This window comes from Vombatus ursinus, unplaced genomic scaffold (assembly GCF_900497805.2).
Source record: "Vombatus ursinus unplaced genomic scaffold, bare-nosed wombat genome assembly UNPS02014832.1, whole genome shotgun sequence".
Taxonomy (NCBI): domain Eukaryota; kingdom Metazoa; phylum Chordata; class Mammalia; order Diprotodontia; family Vombatidae; genus Vombatus; species Vombatus ursinus.
Window position 1 is genome coordinate 18,439,639 of NW_020954610.1, and position 23,053 is coordinate 18,462,691.

The window sequence follows — 23,053 nt, forward strand, 5'->3', positions numbered from 1 at the left end:
CTTTTGGACTTAATGATCAGGTACTGCATTGACCAAAGTTCTTAAGTCTTTCAAAGTTATTTCTTTTACAAAGTTGTCATAATATAAATAAGCCTCCTGGTTTGGCTTACTTCACACTACATCAGATCATACACATCTTCCCAGGTTTTCCTGAAGCCACCATTTTCATTATTTCTTAGGACACAGTAATATTTCATTACAGTCATAGACAATCATTTGTTTAACCATTTCTCAATTGATGGGCACCCCACTCCCTTTTGTTTCCAGTTCTTTGCTACAACAAAATGTACTGCTATAAACGTTTTTACACATGGCTCTTTTTTCTTTGATCTCTTTGGAGATAACATAAATATTTCTATTTCTAATTTTTAAGAAGGGAAAGTAATTCTAGAACTGCCACCCCAAGTTGGAGTAATATAATGTAGTTCTACTATCCAAGAAATATTTTTAAATGGGAACTAATTCTTTAAAATTTATTATTGATGTGTAATATTCTTATTCTTTAAATTCTGAGTTCCAAATTCTCTCCCTTCTATCTGGCCCTTTTCTACCTGCTGAGAAAGCAAGCAATATGATTATTATATTATACATATGATTACATATGTGTGTGATTATAATTATACAAGTGAAGTCATGTGAAACATCTTCAAGAAAACCAATTATAAATATTTAGAACAGATTTCATCCATACTATTTGCTGAACTCAAAAGAAGTGACACAATTCAAGACCGACCTTATGTAACATAGTCTTGCTGATACTTGCAAAGTGGGATGCAGATGTAGTTTTTATTTTCCTCAATGTGAGAAGAAATGCCACTGAGTTTAAAAATCATAACCTCTCAAGAAGCTCTAGCCCATTTTTGTCTGTGGAATCAGACCCTTTTTATGAGTTAGATTTAATGCAGGAGGCAAGGAATTTAAAAATACCACCCAAAAGAAACCATGTGAAAATAGCACAAGTTTAAAATGAATGGTCCCTTTATATCTAAAGAGCCCTTTTGACCTGGCTCTATTTTATATATGTACTGTTAATACCAAAACTCAAGTCAATAGACAAAACCGTTCTGTTTTTCCCCTCGCTAACTTTTATGGTCATTATTTTTAGTAGCAAATTAGATTACAGGGAGGAGGGCCTGCCTGTAGTTTCTAAACTCTTCCACGTTTAATTATTTTAAATGTTTGGTTACATAAGCAAATTCATGTAAAATAGTGCTACTTAATATACTATCAGATTTCTATTATAATTTGTATATTGAGTTCTTTGTGGTGGTTTCTCACAGGGGAATGAATAATTTTTAAGATCAGTTTTCATCCCGTGTAATTGACATTTAGCCTGAAGATATATTTTTACATTCCAAGTCTAATTTCTTCATATTAAAGGACATCAAAATATCTGTGTGGTAATTACAGAAATAAATTCTGTTCTTTGAAGTGGGCCCTCCTCCCAACCCCAAAATGTATCTCCTATCTCATCCAACTTCATTTTCTCTTACATAGGGTTTTCAGTGTCACATGCATTTATTACCCATGAGCTCAGGCAAATTTTATGAAAAAAGAAAAACTGAGCAAAAACATCTGACCCATAGTGTGACCACAGATAATCATTTAAACAATATTCTGTTGTAACTAGTCCTTTGCCTCCCTTCTTTCTGTAGCTACTATAGAACGGCTCTTGTTGAAACTCATCTCCAAAATTATGTGTGTGTGTGTGTGTGTGTGTGTGTATAAAGAGAGAGATAGAGTGTATATTTCTTTCTTTCTTTTTTTTTTTAAAAGGTAATTGGGGTTAAGTGACTTGCCCAGGGTCACACAGCTACTAAGCATCAAGTGTTTGGTCTGAGGCTGGATTTGAACTCAGGTTCTCCTGACTTCAGGACCGGTACTCTATCCATATATTTCTGCATAGTAGACTTTTATCAGCGCAATTTTATGCAGATATCTGTTTAATCTACTATTTCTCATCTAATTCTACCTTTGTTAATTTAATTCACGCAAAAGCTTTTTAATTGTGCAGTCAAAATGGTCTAGTTTGTCTTTTATGACCTCTATTATCTCATTTAGTTAGGAATTCTCCCCCTTGGACATAGTTGTGTCTCTTTCAAATTATTTTTTAAAGGCAAAAACCATTATATTCAGGTCCTATATTTTGAAATTATTTTGATATATGGGACTGTTCCAATTATTGGGAAGACTTTCCTTATAATGAGCCCAAATATGCCTCTCTATAATTAGTTGTGTCCTCTGGGGCCCAAAGGACTGGCTGAATCCATCTTTCCCAAATTTCTTAAAATAATTGTAAGTAGCTACCCTACCACTCCTTCGTTCCCCAATCCCTCCATTTAACTTACAGAATAATCATTCTGAGTTTTTTCAACTGAATCTGACATGAGAGCTTCAAATGCTTTCACTATTCCCGCTGTCCTTTCTCGGATTCACTCTAGTTTGTCAATATTTTTTCCTAAATGAGGTGCCCAGAATGGAAATATATCCATATACTGGGACACATATACCCACACTCTAGTAAAAGGCTATTTCACTCTGTTATCAGTTCATAGAAGTTTTTGAAGGTTTCTTTAAAACCATTCCCTTCACCATTTCTTACAGTACAATAACTTATCAAATTCATAAATGTAACTTGTAAAGCTACTCCCCAATTGATGAGTACCTCCCTTAGTTTCCAGTTCTTTGCCACTGCAAAACAAAAAAGTTGCTGCATTTATATATATATGGATCCTTTTCCTCTTTATATGACTGACGCCTTTGAGATATAGATCTAATAGTGGTATCATTGGGTCAGAGTATGTATAGCTTAATGTAAGTTTAATATAGCATAGTTAGTTAATTAGTTAATAAGTTAATATAGTTAATTAACTATAGTTAATATAGTTAGTATAAATTTAATAGTTTTGGGGGACATCATTTCAATTTGCTTTCCATAGTTTCTGGGCTTTTCTCCCACATTTCTCATTTTCCAAATTTTTATCAACTTTGCTGATCTGATCAGTTGGAGGGAAAACATCAGAGTTGTTTTAATTTGCAATTCTTTAATTATTGGTAATGTGGAGCATTTTTCATATGGTTACTGATAGCTTGATTTCCAGTCGACTCTTTTTACAGGTGAGGAAACTGAGAGTCAGAGCACTTAAGTGATTTACTCAAGATTGTACACCTACTAAGTGTCAAATCTTGCAACGTACCTATGTTTTTTGCTGTTGTTCTTTGTCATTTCAGTTGTGTCCTACTCTCTGCGACCCCATTTGGAGTTTTCTTGGCAAAGATACTGGAGTGGCTTGTCATTTCCTTCTCCAGCTCATTTTACAGATGAGGAAACTGAGGCAAACAGAGTGACTTCTCCAAGGTCACACAGTTAGTACGTGTCTGAGGCTGTATTTAAGCTCAGGAAGATAAGTCTTTCTGACTCCAGGCCTAGCACTCTATTCACTGTGACAACCTGGCTGGCCACTACCATGCCACATAAAGTGATGGATCCCTGAGAATCAGCCAAAGTGAGAGAGAAGACAGTTTTTATTTGGTGGAAAATGTTTAATGTAGTGGAAAAAGCATCCTGAAATTTGAGTCTCACTACTTTAATTCTAGCCTAGATGCCACAACTAACTGTGTAAAATAAGACATAAACTCTCTGGCCTCAGCTTCTCCATTTGTAAAATGAAGAGATTGGGCCACAATATCTCTAAGGTTTCCTCTGAGTTCTAACATTTGTATGGCTCCCAGAGCAGGTCCATCATGTTGAAATTTAGTAGTCTAAATTGCTCACCTCTGTAATCCATACAATAAATGTTGTTGAGGCTAGAGATAATTTATTTACTAAAAAAAAGAAACCTGTCATTTTATATGTTGTGAAAACAAAATGAACATAAAGTTTATCTATATTCCCTTGAGTAATATACAAAGTGTGGCCAAAATCAGTTAATTCTTTTCAAAGCTATGTATCATCTATTGAGTAGACAGATGAAAAGTGAAGTACTGAGCAGAATGGGAGGTCTAACTTTGACTTACAGTTTACTTAGCATATATCTCTTACCAGACTATTGAGCTGGTCCACTGGCTTAAGCAGATATCAAGCTGGACCCAGAATTTAAAAGATCAAGCTGGATGGCATCTGGGAAATTATATAATGCTTATAATGATCCAAAGTCTCCCCACAAAACAGAAACCCATCTTTTTAAGGCAATATTCTTCCAGTGATGCCATAGGCTTGTGAATCATGAAATATCATCACAGTCAAAGAATCAAAATTTTAGATCATCTAAAGGACTAGATGATGAATGGTAGGCTGTGGGAGATCAAGGAAACAAATGTATGACCCGGTGAAAAGGTGGGTCACAAGGTCCTTGTTTGAGTTAAACATGCCCAGCACAATAGCCTATTACTTTAAACATGTAGGGCTGGTTGCCTTCTGTGGAAAGCTTTACGTTCTTTACTAGCCATGTGCCCCAGCGCAAGTCATTTAACCTCTGTCTGCCTCAGTTTTCTCAACTGTAAAATAGGAATAATAACAGTACTTACCTCCCAGGGTAGTTATGAGGATTAAATGAGATAATATTTGTAAAGCACTTAGCCCAGTGCCTGACACATAATAAGCATTTAATAAATGCTTCTTTATTTCTTTCTTCCTGGGCTGGCCCACAACTTACTTTGCAATACTGTATTAACAAATACAGTACATAATGAAAAATCCTTTAATAATATTTTTTAAAAGACTGAAAAAGAAGAGTTCAAGGGTAAATTATAGAACTACTTTTTTCAAAACCCATCCTGACAGTTTTGGTAATATACTTCCTTATGTCAGAACTGTGAGGTTTTGCTATACAATCAATCATCAGGGATCTGTGGAAAATTCTTAACTCAAGGCTGGCTGCTACTACTTAGGGACTGTTTCATGAGGGAGAAAAACAGAGCCCTACTGGAATCCTTCACAAACAACAACAACAACAACAACAAAATAAACAGCAAAATAAAAAGAGAAGGGATGTGGTGTAGTGGATAAGGCACTGGACTTGGAAGTCTGGATGATCTAGATTCAAATACTGCCTCTAACACTTGAGTTTTATGACTCTGGATAAGTCAATTAACCTTTTTGTACCTCAGTTTCCTCATCAAAAAAACAGGAGTTGGCGGTGTGGACCTGATGGCCTCTAGGATTCTTTCTACCTCTAAATCTATGAGACTCCAAAAGCTACCAGATATCTGAAATCGGATAAGGAATAAATCCTTTTTTTTTTTTTTAAATCAACAGCTGGGTTACAGTAGATAGAGAGCTAGACCTGGAATTGAGAAGGTTTGAATTCAGATGCGGCCGTAGACACTATGGTAGGGCACTCACTAGTACAAAGTCCTCTCCTAAAAGCAGTTTTACAAAGGAAAGATAAGGGTTCAAGAGGGCACTGGGCAGCTGTGAAGGGGTGAGGGCTAGGGAGTAGAAGAATTGCTGGGAGACCAGGGTGAGTATGTAGGGGGTGGGAAGGAAGGGGACAGGAGCATAATGAAGTTTTCTTCTACTTCCCAAATATCTCTAAGACTCACAACTCTTCCAAAATAGTATCATCTGAAGCCTCTTGATACCCTCTATAAAATATATTTAAAAAAAAAACTACCACAAAACAAACATCTAATTTTAATCATATCCTAAGTTAAATATAATTAGGAGGATATAGCTACTGCTACAAAGAGAATCATATGGTATAGTGGTTCCTAACCTTTTCAAGTCTAAAGGCCTTTTCTAAGGGACCAAAACTTTCAGACACCCACTTGATAGTAACTGTACTACAGGTAGGGAAGTGGGAAATAAGAGAATAAGCATTTATTAAGCACCTACTATGTGCCAGGCAAAATTGCTAAGTACTTTACAAATATTATCTCATTTAATCCTCACAACAACCTTAGAAGGTAAGTGCTATTATTACTCCCATTTTACAGTTGAGGAAGCTGAGGCAGATAGAGGTTAAGTGACTTGCCCTGGGCCACACAGTTACTGTCTGAGGTGGGATTTGAACTCAGGTCTTCCCAATTCCAGGGCCAGCACCCTACCCATTGCACCACCTAGCTTTCTCTACTGGTATGCATGGAAAATTCAGTGACACTTTAAAATGAAAATGTATTTTATCAATCACAACATCATTGACAATAAGTATAGTACTATTTTTTGAATATATAGATGCTGTTTAAAAAAACCACATCTGAAAGAATCACTGAATTTACAGTAGCTTTTGGTTGGCACATCTCAATTAGCCTATAAAATGATCATGCTTGTGGTACATATGGATTCATGGACACTCTGTAAATCAGACCTCCCCCTACAAAAAAGAATCAACTCTGTTGCAATCACTGATTTGATCCATTCTCTAAAGTCAAGCATAAATGTTTGTATTATTTTTGTTATAAAGTATTATCAAGGCTAAGAAAGGAGTGACTATACCTCTATATAAAGTAAACAGTTCACTTGAGTACATTACAAATTTCTAGGAAGCAGAATTCGCCTTAAGTGTAATTCAATGCTGACTGGTGTGTTGTAGGCAATCAACACACATTAAACACCAACATTTGTGATACAACATGGTGAGAAGGAAGCAGGCATACATCTGGGGCCATGTGGTCCTCAAACAGTTATTTTCTTTGGTCACTGCAGATGATACATAAAGATATAAGATGTAAGGCTAGAATGTGGTCTGCCTTTTTTTCCCTTACTTACATCTACCTTAGGTCAGCAAGGTGGTACGGGAGATGTAAAGCTAGCTCTGGATTCAAAAGGACCCGAGTTCAAATTCTGCTGTGGACACTTACTTATGGCTGCTTACTGTCATTGAGGGCTTATCTTATGAGTGGGAGAAACAGAACCTTACTGATGCCCTTTCACAAACAACAACAACAAAATAAACAGCAAAATAAAAAGAGAGAATGTAGTGGACAGGGCACTGGACTTGGGAGTCAGGATGACCTGGATTCAAATACTGCCTCTAACACTTAGTGAGTTATATGACCCTGGCCAAGTCACTTAACCCTGTTTGCCTCAGTTTCTTCATTGATAAAATGAGATGGTCTTAGAGGCCTGGCTCTGAATTCAGGAGGACCATCCAGCCTCAGACACATAACACTTACTAGCTGTGTGACCCTGGGCAAGTCACTTAACCCCATTGCCTAACCAAAAAAACCCAAAAACAAAAACAAAGCAAAAAACCAAAAACAAAATAAAATGAGATGGTGAAGGAAATAACAAACCATTCCAGCATTTTTGCTAAGAAAATCCCAAACAGAGTCATGGAGAGTCCGACATGATTGAAACACTTCAACAACAACAAATCAATCAACTTCATTACAGCTCTGTAATTATATCATAACAGAAAAGACTACAAGAGCCAGAAGGTGGCTTTATCCCAACCTCACCACTGGTCCTGTCTCCCACCCCTTAAGTCACCCTCATCCTATGTACCAGTCCTTCTAGTTGTAAACAAATGTGCACTGTATTAATTTCACAGCCTATGAATTTTATCTCCATGTCGTCCACCAAAAATAGCTTTCTCTATGCCAGACAGCAGAAGCTCATTCTGTTTGGGCTTGAAAAACCAAATGGCATCCAGTTGAGCTTAACTTTGGTTAAACCTCACCCCCAGATGGAATAATTTGTGGATTCTACCCCCATCCCAGGGCCAAAACACTGTTCTATTTGCAAGCTGGTGGCTGGTGCACCTTGCTACGTTATTTGCCTTTCTAGTTTTTAACATGTGAGAAAAGAACAAAAAACAAAACACAAAAACACTCGAGACTGTCATGACTTAGTCATGGGACCAGAAGACATTTGTGTCCTTTGCCAAAGAATTTAACATATTAAAGCTGTGCTACATGTTTTGAATATTTCCATTTTTAAAATAAACATTCCCATTTTTAAAATCTATGTTTCTGTCTTCAGAGTGTCCCTGGGAACAGAAGTCTATTAGTGAATTACACTTTTATTTTTCAAGGTGTCTCACCTAGGTTTAGTAACACTTGCCATACCATATCTACCTAGGTTAGGTATTCTATGAGGCAGCTAAGTGGCACAGCAATAAAGAGCATTGAGCCTTGAGTCAGGAAGATGAGGTAAAACCTAACCTCAGACACTTACTGTACAAGTTACTTCACTTCCTTCTGCCCCAGTCTCCTCATTTGTAAAATGGGGAAAGAACAGCTTCAAGATTGTCATTTGAATCAAATGAGATAATATTTGTATAGTACTTAGCACAACACCTGGAACATAGTAGGTGCTTCATAAACGCTTGTTCCCTCCTTCCCCTTGTAAGGGCTGAGCACCAACCAAATCTTCCCACACAGGCATTAAGTGGAAAGTGGCTGTCTGCCTATTCCAGGTCCTTGTAATAGAAAAAAATAATTGGTTCAAACCTGTAGTAGAGCACTGCAGTGAGCACTGGATTTGGAGTCAGATAAATGGGGTTCAAATCCCAGCTCTGCAGCGGAGAGAGCAAAGGGCCTAAAGTCAGGAAGACAAGTTCAAATCCAGCCTCAGATACTTTGGGCAAATCACTTAACCTCTGTTTACTTGTTTCCTCATCTATAAAATGGGCATAATAGCATCTACCCCGTAGGTTGTTGTGAAGAACAAATAAAATCTCTCTAGCCCTTAGTTTCCTCATCTATAAAATGAGGGTAGTGGACTAAATGACCTCTCAAGGACTCTTCTAGCTCTAAATCTGTGGTCCTATGATTTAGGCCAGGGGTGGAAAACCTGTGGCCTTAAGGCCACATGTGGCCCTCTAGGTCCTCAAGTGTGGCCCTTTGATTGAATCCAAACTTTACAGAACAAATCCCCTTAATAAAAGGATTTGTTCTATAAAACTTGGGACTCAGTCAAAGGGCCACACTTGAGGGACATAGAAAGGTCACATGTGGCCTCAAGGTTGCAGGTTCCCTACCCCTGAAATTTTAGTTCAATTAGAAGACAGTAGGTGATTTCATTTCCTAGCATGTGTAAAAAAAAAAACAAACCTGGAATGCTTGGGATTTTTTTAAACATTTACTGTGCTTCCAATCTTTATCCCACTCACTATTATGATTTCTCTTCTGCCTTCTCCCAGCATCCTGCCCTAGATATACAAACAGTGACCAGAAGTACTCAAATATCAGTGCCACTGATGTAAAACCAAGCTTCTATTCTCTAAATAAGCCAGCTTACTTCCCACTAAGACCAAGGTCGATTAGAAGTTTTCCACCCCAACACAGATAATAGGTGACCTGATCCTTTAATCTGGTTTTAAAAACTTCCACTAGAAATATAAACCTACCAGAACAGGATATGAAATAAGATTTCCTGATTGCTTCAAAGTCAGGCAGAATGGGCCTTTTCCCTTTTTCTACTTCTCCTTTGAAATCTTAGTTCTGAATGTAGAGGAACATAGTGATGTAATACAATGTCTAAGGATTCATTTCTTGGGACCTGGGACCTTTAATGGTATCCAAAAAGTTTTCACGTCGGCTAAGACTCCACAAAACACAAGATTTATATAAGCTTTAGCTAAATCATGCCCGAGTATTCAGGGGAGACTGAAAAGCTCTATATTTTATAATTGTTGTTCAATCACTTTCACTCGTGTCTGACTCTTTGTACCCCCTTTAGGGTTTTCTTGGCAGAGATGCTGGAGTGGTTTGCTGTGTCCCTCTCCAGCTCATTTTACAGATAAGGAAACTGAGGCAAACTGGGTTCCGTGACTTACCCAGGTCACACAGATTTTGAACTCAAGAAGATGAGTTTTCCTGACTCCAGGCCCTGCACCCTATCCACTATTCCTCCTAGTGGCCCTTGTGCTTCTATAACTCATTAAACAGCCAGTATCTGATTCCAGTTTATAGGATCATAACTCGAAAGCTAGAAGGCAACTTCCAGACAGACCACGCAGTCCAAAATCCCCTCATTTTATAGATAAGGAAACTGAAGCCCAGAGAAGTTGTTATGGTCACACAAGTAAGCAAGTAGCAGGATGGAGATTTGAACCAAAAGTCCAACTCAAAATCTAGCATCCTTTCCAATGCACGACACGCTGCCTTTTAGACAGGATTGTGCATCTTTCTGGGTAATTTATGAGGATAGTGAGACAATGCATTACTGGCACCCCTGCTCTGGTAACATTAAGGCAAGAGTCACAGGGAAAAGGAAAGGAGCTACTGTTGACAGGAAGGAGAAACAAGACAAACGCTTTTCTTCCTTGGCTCTCTGGTAGGCTGCAGAGCCAGGAAGTGAAGGGGAGAGGCCACTGGGTAGCAACCTGAACAAAAAATCTATTTAGTCCCACGGAGCCTTTCCTTTCTATCTCTCCCACCCCCTGCCAACTCCCTAACGAAACTTTCTTCCTGCCTAAGAAATTACTGGTTTGCACTGGCAGCCTGAAATCTGATCTGCGCCTCTGAGTCCAAACTCTTAGGGATATATACATATCCTCAGAGATAATTATGGTTGGACTTACATGATAATCCTGGACATCTAAACTTTAAGCAACAGTTTTTCCACAGCTGCTTCACTGAAGCAGAAATATACAGAAGCCAATAGGGCCTCTCAATCTCACCCCAACAGACCACCATAGGAGTGGGGGTAGTGTGGGAAGGAGAAAAAACTCACTTATTCTTCAACTTTCTCTTTTTGTTCAGAATAAAAGGATAATGAATAAAGACTGCAGATTGGAAATTATCTACTGGCCTGAAGAACATCCAAGAACATTTTGGGTACACTGGATGTAGGGCCCCACAAGCAATTCTGCAGCTATGGGTTTAGTGCATCTTATTCATCTCCATATCCTCTCCAATGGCCAAATTACACGGGGATTAGGTGGATCATTTGAAAGAACTTGAATTTTATCAGTATGGGTCCTCTCCCTCCATCAACACAGCTTGCAATTCTTCCACATTTTATAAATTGCCATAGTTAAAAAAGCAGCAACAACTTATCAGCCTTGTTCCTTGCCCTGATTTGAGCACCTCCTTATCGATGTTGACAACAAGTCGCCAACTTTAATGTCAGGAAGCACATCTGGAAAATATTATGGTATTATTTAACACATTTACAACTTGGATTTTTAGGGAAAAAGAAATTAAACTCTGTGTGTGTGTGTGTGTGTGTGTGTGTGAGAGAGAGAGAGAGAGAGAAAGACAGAGAGAGTGTGAGTGTTTGTCTTTGGAGAGGGTAGAAAGGAAGGGAGAGGAAAGAGAATTCCTGCCTCCTCTACATCATAACTTTGAAAGGATCTGTTCTTGCAATTATCCAGATGCTCATTCACTATTAGAGGTGGTTGGTGAACACTGGTAAGCTGCTGACTTTCCTTTCTGAATGAGTGCAGGCATTTCGGTTTAAAACCTAGAATAGTTGGTAATGTTCTCTCCACTCAGTGTTCTCTCTACTCTATACTACAAGATTTCTTTTTAAGAATTACGTGAGTCTGAGAAGCAACCTTTGAATACAACTTTTAAAGACCATATCAAAATAAAGAGATGTTATCACACTGGCAACTGTGGGTTCCTGAAGCTCCTGGAAGCGCGCGCGCGCGCGTGTGTGTGTGTGTGTGTGTGTGTGTGTGTGTTGACTTTGTTTGACTTTGTTGACAATGAAAAACAAACTTAGCTTTTACCTACCCTTCCCCCAGTGACTCCATCAAATCCTCAGTCTCAAGCATGGGTTCTTAGTCTTTTATGTGGGTCACAGATCCCTTAGGCAATTTGAAGTCAATGGAATGTTTTCAAATGCATAGAATAAAATGCTTCAGCTTACAAAGGAAGCCAATTATATTGAAAAAGTTATAAAAATATTAGAAAAATAAAAGTTCATGGGTCAGAGGTTAAGAACTTTAGAAAGGGAAGCCTTTTGCTTTTTTAAGCAGTACAAGATTCCAAGTTTACAAATCTCCTAAATACAGGGGCTATGAAAAGTTAGGAGTACTATGAACTTGATACAGGTCTCACATGACAGCTAAGCTACAGAGCTAGGAGAAAGAAGAAAGAGGAAACAACACACCGACATATCCTCTTTATTAACACTATGATTACAGCCTATTTTTAGTGTCTCCAAAACAGGGGATGCACTTGTGTCTAGGGAACAGCCAGAAGGAAATAGGACAATGCATAGTGCCACAAGTGCCAGTCACTTTGTTGAGAAATGTCACAATAAGGAGAAGAAAAATTGAAGGGTAATCTAGTACTTTAACATTTGCAAAGCAATGTATGGGTAGGATTTTATTTGCAAAATGGAACCACCAAAAATATAAGTTCCTAATTAGAAATAAAAATGGTGGGAAAAAAACCATTATAAATATAAGCCTCTTAATGTTCTGTTCTGAAAAGCTTGCAAAAGACAAGACCAATTATTGGTTGCTTCCCATATCTAGAATGCCTGTGTGCCCTATACACTTTGTATTTTGTCTTTTCCTCTTCATCTCCTGGTTTTAAAGGAGAAATGAAAAGAAAGCCACTCTCTAAGCTGAGCTGCACCACCCCCACCTCCGCCTTCCACCCCCCACTCCACCCCTGGCCTGATGGGACTAATTACCCAACACACACAAGCCCAGAGCAAGGAATTCCACATCTAGCACTACTTAGGACTGAAAGGTATGCCTGGCCTTTCAGATTATAAAGGGAAGGATAAAACCAAGGTTCAGTCGGCAGATTTACTTACCCCTGCCCTGGCGTGTATCTCCCAAGCATTTTCAGTCACAAACTGCCTTGGTTTTTTTTTTCCCCCTTTCCTCGGATTCCTTCACACTGACTGGCTCATCAAGCTAAATTCCTCCCCTAACTCCTTTTGCCTCCTTACTCTGACGTCACAGATAGCCTCTCCCCCCACTTCATTCCATAGAAGCCCATTCACATAGAGGCATTTCCCCTGCAATCCCTCCCAAGTTTAGGGGGAAAAAAATCAGATTCCACAAAAACACAAAAAGCATCATTAACCTCCTACTGAAAGCCCACTGAGTGTCCAAGGTACCTCCTACTTTCCCTCTCTCCCCACAACTTTGCACTTATTTTCAATGTATTATCTATGTACAAGTTGCACTCCCTCTCTGCTTCCACCCTACCCCTAGTAAAATAGAAACTGTTTGAAGGTGGGGTCTGGGTATTGGGGGGTAGTGTGTGTGTGTGTGAGTGTGTGTGTGTGTGTGAGAGAGAGAGAGAGAGAGAGAGAGAGAGGGAGAGAGAGAGGGAGAGAGGGAGAGAGTGAGAGTGTGTGTGTGTGTCTTCATTTCTCCCGGATCGAATCTGAAAGAATCCAAAGCTGAAAGTAGCAGATGTCAGGTTAAAAAGTATTGTACCTTCTTATGGAAACAATTGGTTAAATTTACTCTTAACTTGCAGCTCTGTCGTTTTCTTAGACCTTTGACTGCTACAGGGATAGTCAGTCAACAAGCATTTATTAAGCACTTACTATATACCAAGTGCTATGCTAAGCACTGGGGAAACAAAGGCATAAAACTACAATCAAGTTAAAACCCAATTAAACTTTTAGAGCAATAAAATTTAAAATATATTGATATATAGCCTTAGAAAACTATTTCAATGTAATCTGTTTCCTTTATAATCCTATTTTGTTTCATGAATTTAAAAAGTAAATGTTTGTGGGTGTTCAGTTGTGTCTGACTCTTTGTAACCCCATTGGGATTTTCTTTCTTTCTTTTTTTTATTCTTTTCTTTCTTTCTCTTTTTGTTTTTTAAGGCAATTGGGGTTAAGTGACTTACTTGCCCAGGCTCACACAGCTCTAGTAAGTATTAAGTGTTTGGTCTGAGGCCGGATTTGAACTCAGGTCTTCCTGACTTCAAGGCCAGTGCGATATATATTGTGCCACCTAGCTGCCCCTCCCACTGGGGTTTTCTTAGCAAAGATACTGGAAGTGATTTGCCATTTCCTTCTCCAGCTCATTTTACAAATGAGGAAACTGAGACAAATATGCAGAACATTTATATAATGCTTACTATGTGCTAGGCACTGTGCTAAGCACTTTTAAAATTATTATTTCATCTGATCCTCACAACCCTGTGAAGTAGGTCCCCATTTTTATTATCCCAATTTTACAGATGAGGAAAATGAGCCAATCAAAGGTTCAGTGACTTTCTCATGGTCACACAGCTTGTAAGTATCTGATGGAAACTGAATTCAGGTCTTCCTGACTCTAGGCCCAGCACTGTATCCACACTGCACCACATTTTGAGAAGGGGTTCATCAGGTTCACCAGACTGTCAAAGGCCTCCCTGACAGGAGAAAGGTAGATAATACCTTTACATGTATTATTTTGCATGTAACAAAGTGCCCCCAAAGTACTTCACTCTCCATTCCACAACATAATGGGTACCAGAACGATCTCCACATGATGATGTCTGATTTATCACGGAAATGTTTATTACCTAGCAATGCTGAATGAAGCGTTCCCCATCTGTACTATGAACCTTCACCCGGAGGGCTTTGGGGCAAAGCTCTGAACCAAGGTTTTTCTACTCAGACCTTCTAACAGCTTGGGGGAAGGGAAAGGAAGGAGTATACTCTATACATACATACATACATACATATATAAATATATATATATATATATATACATATGCATATATGTGTATATATATAGGGATATATACTATATATCCCACCTGCCTCTGAGACACTTTGGAACTGACCTGAATGTGGACAGATTTACTCACGATGGCCAAGGAGCTTGAGGGAAACCTCTGAATCCTTGAAGGAAGGCTGGGGGTAGGAGGTTATATTTTACTCTAGGACCTAGAAGAAAAATCTGCAACCTAAATGTGACTAATAGGTTACTGTTAATTTTTTTTCAAAAGCCTCCTATATTAGTTGCTATTTAGAACCAATCCAAAAACTGATTTGCTCATGTTCATGAGACTATTCTCATAATTTTTAATGGAAGAAAGGAATATTTCCCAAACATGCAATCAAATTAGACCTGAAACAGTCATGTTTACTTGAAAACTAACACATCTCACACAAAGGACATTTTAAAAGAATAACATGTGACATTTTCATTTTTTAATGACCTTAAATCTTCAACGAAATGATAATAGCTAGCATTTATACATAATTTTAAGATTTACAAAGTAATTCGCATAGTATGTTACTTGATTCCATAAGGTAGGTGATATTAATATCTCTACTTTGCAGATGAGGTTAAGTGACTTGCCCAGGATCACACAGTTGGTAAATGTCTGAGATGGGATTTAAACTGAGATCAGCAGGCATCCGCTATGCCACTTGTCTGGCAGTATTAAATTGACACCGGTACTTCAAATTAGTTGGATGTTGCTGAAAATAGTCAACTGGGAGAGAAGTCACTGAAAAAAACATTATGGAGAGGCAACCTGACAGAGTGACCAGAGGTCTGGCTCTAGAGTTAGATGTCCTGGGTTCAAGACCTGCCTCTGACAGTCTTGATTTTTTCACATCTGTAAAAAGCAGAGAATATCCCGTGGAGTTGTTTGTAAGCCAAATCTCTTTGTTAACCTTAATACACTAGTGACATTATTATTGAAGCAACTGAATAGAAAAAAAAAATGGATAGGGGATGTACCTCCAATTTCATTAGTATGGGGAAAATTTTTACCAATGCAATTAAACTTTCTCTGGAATTTATAGTCTTAGAGCGCTGCCTATAGCCCTTAAAAGTTAAGTGACTTGCCAAGCATCAAACAGCCAGTATGTGTCAGAGATGGGATCTGAACCTATGTCTTCCTCACTTTGAGGTTGGCTCTCTAACAACTACTCCATGATGCCTCTTCCAAAGCAACTGAAGGTACTCAAAAATTTTATTTGTATTTGTAAATGGGATGGGAAATCAGACAGCACAAATTTAGGTCTAGAAGTGATAATTACTGATGACTAGATACGGAGGACTTCATATTGGAGGAAGCATCCAAATTTGTGGGGCATATCCAGTCACAGTAAGACGGAAAGAACCAGGAGGAATACCTGACCCTCTCCTTTTTCTGAAGGGCACTGTAACATCCTTATAGCTTTTTTTTGTTTTGTTAAAAACAACAACAACAACAACAACAACAACAAAACCAACAACTACCTGGCTATATAAGTAAAAGCTCATAGCATTTATACCTAGCTGGAGCCTTAGAGGATACTTAGTTTGGTTTTTTTTTTCCACATATAAAGAAAGTGAAGCCCAAAGATGATAAGTGATTTATCCAAAGTTACACAGGCAGTAAGTGGGATAGTGGAGACTGAACCTTGATACTAAATTGTGTGCTCTTTCTACTATAGTTTACTGTTGCTTCTTAATAGCCAGTAAGCATTTATTAAGTGCCTGCTAGGTGCCAGGCAGCTTGTTAAATGCTGAGGATACAAAGACAAGAAGTCCCTGCCCTCAAGGAGCTCACAATCTAGCAGCAGTAATTATCAATGACCTTGATTCCTTGTCCTTTGGGGTCTGAGCAAGGCTATTTTTAAAGACCCTGAATAAAACAAACTCAGATGTTGACACAACTTCCTCTCAGTAACATTTGTATTAGAGATGCTTATTTATATGGGGAGGGAGATGAGGACTAGTTCTGATGACAGAACTGAGAACAATTAAACTGACAACCTAAATTCCTTCTGCCTCTTCCCTAATGTGTAACGATACTATAGTCTGTAATTGTTCAAAATGTAATTTAACACGACGACTGAATTGCTTGCCCTTCTCCCATCACCTGAAATACAGGCCCTGAGCCTGAAGGTGATTTTCTGTGGGAACAAATTCACGCCATCAGTTTAATTTTGCTTGGTGCTGTAACCTGATCTTTAATTTCATTTAATTCTATTTAGGGTGAATGGAGGAAAATGAAGCTGTTTTTGTAGCTAAGGAGTCTAGTAGGAGTTTAATGCCAGTGATAGGAAAGGGGGGACTGGCAAGAGATGAGTCTAAATGCCAGCATTTAAGGGGAATGAGTAAGGGCAGACAAGTCACTGAGTTGACTCACTTTCTTACTTATTAGGGCTGCTACATGAATAAAGTCAGGATCCTGAGTTCGAATACAGCCTCAGTCACTTGCCCCTGTTTGCCTCAGTTTCTTTATCTGTAAAATGAGCTGGAGAAGGAAATGGCAAACCACTCCAGTATCTTCACCAAGAAAAACCCCAAATGAGTTCATGAAGAGTCAGACACAACTGAAACAACTGAACAACCACAACTTATTTGATTGGAGATGTTCCTGTGGTAGAAAATGGATTTTTTTTCCCCAAATAGGGGTCAGTGATCAGCATGAGCCAGCATGGGTGATATAGTGGATAAGGTGCTGGACCCAGAATCAAAAATCCTTGAGTTCGAATCTTGCCCCATATACTTATTTCCTAGCCGTGTGACCTTAGGCAAGGCAAGGTCTGTCTTCTATAAAATAAAGGGGTTGACCTTGACGATCACTAGGATCCCTTCCAGCTTTAAACTGATTATCCTAATAATCTTAACAGATAAATCTCATTTCCTTTTTAGATTATTTAGGAAGACTCATTCATCTTCCTGAGTTCAATTTCAACCTCAGACACTTAACTAGTTGTGTGACACTAGGCAAGTCACTGAACCCTGTTTGCCTCAGTTTCCTCATCTGTAAAATGAGCTGCAGGAGGAAACAGAAAACCACCCTATTATCTCTGCCAAGAAAACCCCAAATGGGGTCACGAAGAGTGGGACATAACTGAAATGACTGAACAACCACCAAAAGAGGCGAGGAAAAGAAATGACCATGAGGATATAACTTTGGACAGGCTCCAATTTAAAATTTCACTAAGTATCCTAACTCTTGCCCAACATCACATTCCACTCACCTTGCACACATTCTATTGACAGCATTCCTCCTGTCAATCAAATCATCCTGAAATTGAGGGCAGAACTACAAACCCCAATTGTATTGCTTTCTCTACAATCAACAAAATGACTAGCATTTTTCTGATATATACTTATTAAGATGTATTTTTATACCATGCCATAAACTTGATATTCTTAAAAGAAAACACTAATGATAGGTTTCCGAAAAGGCAAAGGGAGGGACACAAAGTTTATAGCATTGCTTGGCAGCACATCTTTGAAAATTAGATACAACTGTTTAAAATGGTTTCTTTTGGAAAATAGCCTCCTCAGGGGCAGCTAGGTGGGGTAGTGGATAGAACTCTGGCCTTGGAGTCAGGAGGATCTGAGTTCAAATCTGGCCTCAGATATTTGATACTTAACTAGCTGTGTGACCCTGGGCAAGTCCCTTAACCCCACTGCCTCATCAAAAAAAAAAACCAAAACAAACAAAAAAAGGAAAGAAGGAAGGAAGGAAGGAAGAAAGAAAGAAAGAAAAGAAAAAGAAAAAAGAAAAAGGCTTCAGCAGAACAATTTGTATTTTCCTCGATAGGAGTATGATAGCTTCCACTTAGATGAGGTGAAGGTAGTCCCGAGGGAGACACAAGCACCAGAGCTAGTGTGATCTGAAGGCTGTGACTGCCAAGTGGCAGGCCTTGAGGGCCTAGGAAGTTTCTAAAACCCTCCCTTCCCTCTCCACACTCCTAAGCTGAAATTTGATAGTCAAAGTTTCATTGCTTTAGGGCTGTCTTTACAATTAAAATACACTCTCCCTTCAAAAAAGGTTATTATCAGTCAGAGGGTTATTATATACTTTACTATAAAAAAGAGCCCCCACCCCCACCCAAACAATTTTTGACAGGAAGAAGGAATAAAGGACAAGATGGTAAATCCTTGAGTAGAAAGGGTGTAACTAAGAAAGAAAGAAAAAAAAATGGAAAAGGTGATCTTGATTACAACTCTAGAAAAAAAAGATTAGATTGAACTGGGGTAAAAATTGGGTTTTCTCAACTAGTTCTGATACGATAATGGGCAAAACTGCTGGACAAGCAAAGTCTTCACATCCTTCTTTGAACCCTTCTTCTACCACCTGCCTTCAAGTCCCTGCTACCCAATACTCAGGACTCTCATCCTGCCTTCTGGCTGTCCAGAGGCCTCTATCTCACCAAGCCCTGCTCTCCTGCTCCAAAATTTCACCTCCCTCTGCCCTATCTTAGTTCAAATCTTAGACTGCTCTTAACCTAGCAACCTTTTAAAAGAAACTCACAAAACTGGGTATGAAATTTAGCTACGATAGAGCGTTTAGATCAGGGGTTCTTAAACTAAGGTCTATGAACTTCTAAGAATATATTCTGATAACTTTCAATATTACTGCATTTCATTTTTGTAATCCTACGTATTTTATTTTATTCGTTTTAAAACATTATTCTGAGGAGTCCAGAGGTTTCCCCAGATTCTCAAAGGGATCTATGACCCAAAAAAGGTTAAGAACCTCTGATTTAGATTTTAAAGAAAGGAGCTTGTTAACCATTACTGATTGGGAGAATTGTGGGAGATATTTTGGAGACAAGAGAGAATTGAGAGTCTCTTGTTTGTTCCCTCTGTACTCTTTCAAAACCCTTGCCTATTCTCTCAGAGAATAAAATACTCAATCTGTATTGAAACCACAACCAACAACTCTTTTCACTCTTGAAGTTACTTTTTAAAAAATCATTACTGGGAGACATAGCAAAGTGAACACTGAACATTTAAAAAAAAAAAAGCTATCCCAGCAAGATTTCCTCTCATAGATTTAATAAAGAAGCTTACAAAATGTTAACTGAACTGCATTATTGTAAGTTCCGTTCGTTAGGGTTCTCTGTCTCTTTTGCCTCCAGGATGGCATGAAACACTTGTCCAAAAGAAATCCTTCTCCCTCTGAGGATTAAATATGTAACTGCAGAGTTTGTATGACATACAATGGCTCCATGCCTCCTCATCTAAACTGTGTGACTTCAGAAAAGTCTCCCTGGCAATCTGAGGTTATCCACCCATTCTGCCCTCATCAGTGGCCTGGCAGAACACTAAAGTTTCAGGACTTTCAATTTCTCTAGGCCTTCATTTTTCCTTCCATGAAAAAGGGTCTCATTTTAGCTCTTAAACTCCACTAACCATTAGACATATAATGGAGATAGTCCAGGGAGAGGAAAGAGATATATCTGGGAAAAGTTGATTAAAAAAACCCAAGTTATCAACCCAAGTTTAAATGTGTAACGAGCATAGGATTAAACACTCTGATATCTCCCAAGGAAGTATATTTTCCAAGTGCAAAGGATTGTCATTATTATTTTGGAGACAGATGCTCATTTTATGCAATTTTATGGACTTAACAATTTTCCTTTTTATAAGAATGCTTTGGATTGTTGTTGCTATTTGCAGCAATTTGCCTTTTGTTGCCTGCCCATTCCCAGAAAAATTGTTCTGAAGAAACATGTGAATAAAAAAAAAATTCCAATTTGGGAGTCATAAATGTCACATGGAAATTACTACACGATTTCATAAGTTTCTCATGAACTGACCACATCACAGGAAAATCCCAACAAACTGTTTCTCAAGCAGGGCAAGTCATTAAAAATTATCTAGGAATTTGGGAGATACTTTCTTTACATAAACTAAAGTAGTTTTACTTTCTTAAAATATGCAAAGACAGAACCCTGCAAATCCTTCCACAGGTTCAAAACATACACAGTAACACTAAGAACTACCCTGAACTTGAGTAAACCAAACCCTTGGAAATCTGGCAATAAAAAAATAACATTTTGTTGATTCTGTCTTTCGGGAAAAAAAAAATCAGGTCCTTCATCAGTTTATAAGGTGAACAAATAACTAAGTTATTTTTGCCAGCTGTCAGTGAGTGTCCAACTTAAGTTAGTCAGCACCAAGGGAGCTGCTGGGAATGCCTGCTACCAGGTCAGAACTTATTTAATCAATGCTACAGTTCTCTGTCAACACCAGGCTGAGACCCCTGTTGGCAAACTGAACCTAGGCCAAGACCAACACCTCACATATTTCATTTAGGTCTCAGCTAAGTCTCTGGGTTTCAGACTCCAAACCCCTCACCTCTAGGACCACTGCCCCAGCACTGCAGCCTTCTTTCCATACCCCACCACCTACATGCCTTTGTGTAGACTTTCTTATTGGATGCACAACCCTACCTCAGAATCCCTACTTTCCTTTAAAGTCCAGCTCAAATGCCAGCTGATCTTTCTCCTTTCCCCCAGCTAACACTGCCATCCTCCTTCACCCTGCTCTACTAATTACCTTGCATTTATATTTTGTATTCACTTGTAAGTGCACATTTTGCCTTTCCAGAAGAATGTAGGTTCCTTGAATGCACGTTTGTCTTTGTACCCCCAGTACCTAGCATTACACCTGGCATATTATAGGTGCTGAATAAATGCCAGTTGATTAATTGATCTAGAGAGGCAGTGTTATACAGTGGAGACATGGCTAGCTCTGGAGTTAGACGACCCGAGTGTGAATTCTGGCTCTGTTGCTTATAACCCCATGACCTTGAATAAGTCCTTTATCCTCCTTGAGTTGCATTTTGCTCATCAGTGATGATGATGATGAGGATGACGATGATAAAGCTTTATTTTATAGAGGGCAGGGATGTGGACTTTCCAGATTATTTTCTACTTTCCATCTGCACCTCTGATTAGTTTGAACTCTATGGAACATGATTTCTATGTGCTGGGTACTCCATTTCCCCCTTCCTGCCAGTTTCCAGTTTCCTTTTGTGTGTGGTCTTCCCCCCATTAGATAGTAAGCTCCTTAAAGGCAAAGTCAATTTTTCTTTTTTCTTACGTGTATTCCCTGGCACATAGTAGGTGCTTAATAAATGTTGACTGAATTGATTTGATGACAACATTTTTATAGTACTTTAAGTTTTATAGATTTTATTTCATTTGATCCTCACAACAACAACCCTAGGAGTTAGGTGCTATTATTATACCCATTTTACAGATGAAGAACCTGAACATCTGAGAGGCTAAGTGAATGTGACCCTAAGTATCTGAGGCAGGATTCAAACTGAGGTTTTTACGACTCCAAGTCCAATTCACTGCACCACTGATCTACCATTATAAAATAAAGGAAATAAACTAGACGGCATCTGAGGTCCCTTCTAGCTTTAGACCTACAATACTATGATAGGTCCAATGATCCTGAAAAAACTAACATTTCCAGGCTTTTCAGCTAACTTAGGGGTTAATAAACATGTGCTGAGCTGAGTTCTGGATGCCCAGCAATAGATTTCCATAACAGCACCATTTCTCAGAGAAGAAAAATGACTACCACCAGGATGACGGTACAGCTGGACTAATAAAGTCCAGGTTATGCCCTACCTGAGCAAGAGATCTGGACCTTGTGAGCTGCCTGGGCAATGCAAGTCTGAAGTGAAGGAAAAATATTCCATATATTTGTTCAGCAGTCCCACAAAGGACCTTTACCTTTCAGTGGGAATATGAAAGTACATGGCCTTTTAAAATATTTTGCTTTTCTGAATTTCTTAGTGTGCAATTTTGACATTTACATCTTAAATATTTCCTGGGTAGAAAAAATAAATTGCTGTCCTATAGTATACCAAGTCACATAGCATACCAAGTATCTTTTCTAGAAGGGACCCTGTTATTAATATTTTAGGAAGACATGGGCCATACCTAAGCTTTGTTTTAAGGATTTTCATAGTTTTACTCTGTTAAGGGTGGAAGGAGACAGTCTGAAAGACAGAAGCCTGACTCTCCTCCAGTTCCCTCCAGATGAACCAGGTTCATGTAAGCCTAGAAGCAGAGTCCAGTATAGGTATGGGAATGAGACTCCAAGGTTAATGGCTATTTGGTTATTTTTTTCCATTTTTTAAAAAAATTAATTTATTTTTAGTTTTCAATAATCACTTCCATAAGCTTTTGAGTTTTAAATTTTCTCCCTCTCCCTCCTTAAGACAGCTTGCAATAGGGTCTACATTTACATTCCTGTTAAACATATTTTCACATTAGTGATGGTGTAAGAAAGAATTAGAACCAATAGGAGGAACCAGAAAAAAGAACAAAACAAAACAGAAAAAAAAGAGCAAATAATATGCTTCAATATGCATTCAAACTCCATAGTTCTTTCTCTGGATGTGGATAGCATTTTCTATCACGAGATTTTTGGAGATATCCTAGATCCTTGCATTGCTGAGAAGAGCTAAGTGTATC

The 23,053-nt window shown here is 38.5% G+C and overlaps 1 protein-coding gene across 6 annotated transcripts in view; it reads right to left on the reverse strand.

Annotated features, from left to right (window-relative positions):
• Window positions 1-23,053, reverse strand: part of LOC114026076 (paralemmin-2-like) — a 508,213-nt gene that overhangs the window by 44,327 nt on the left and 440,833 nt on the right. The window contains exon 1 of one of the 6 annotated variants that reach the window (XM_027839694.1): window positions 12,665-12,684. The exons of the other annotated variants lie outside the window; for them this stretch is intronic. The gene's annotated coding sequence lies outside the window, so the exon portion shown is untranslated. Of the gene's footprint in view, window positions 1-12,664; window positions 12,685-23,053 lie in introns of those variants that run through there. 6 annotated transcript variants of the gene reach the window in all.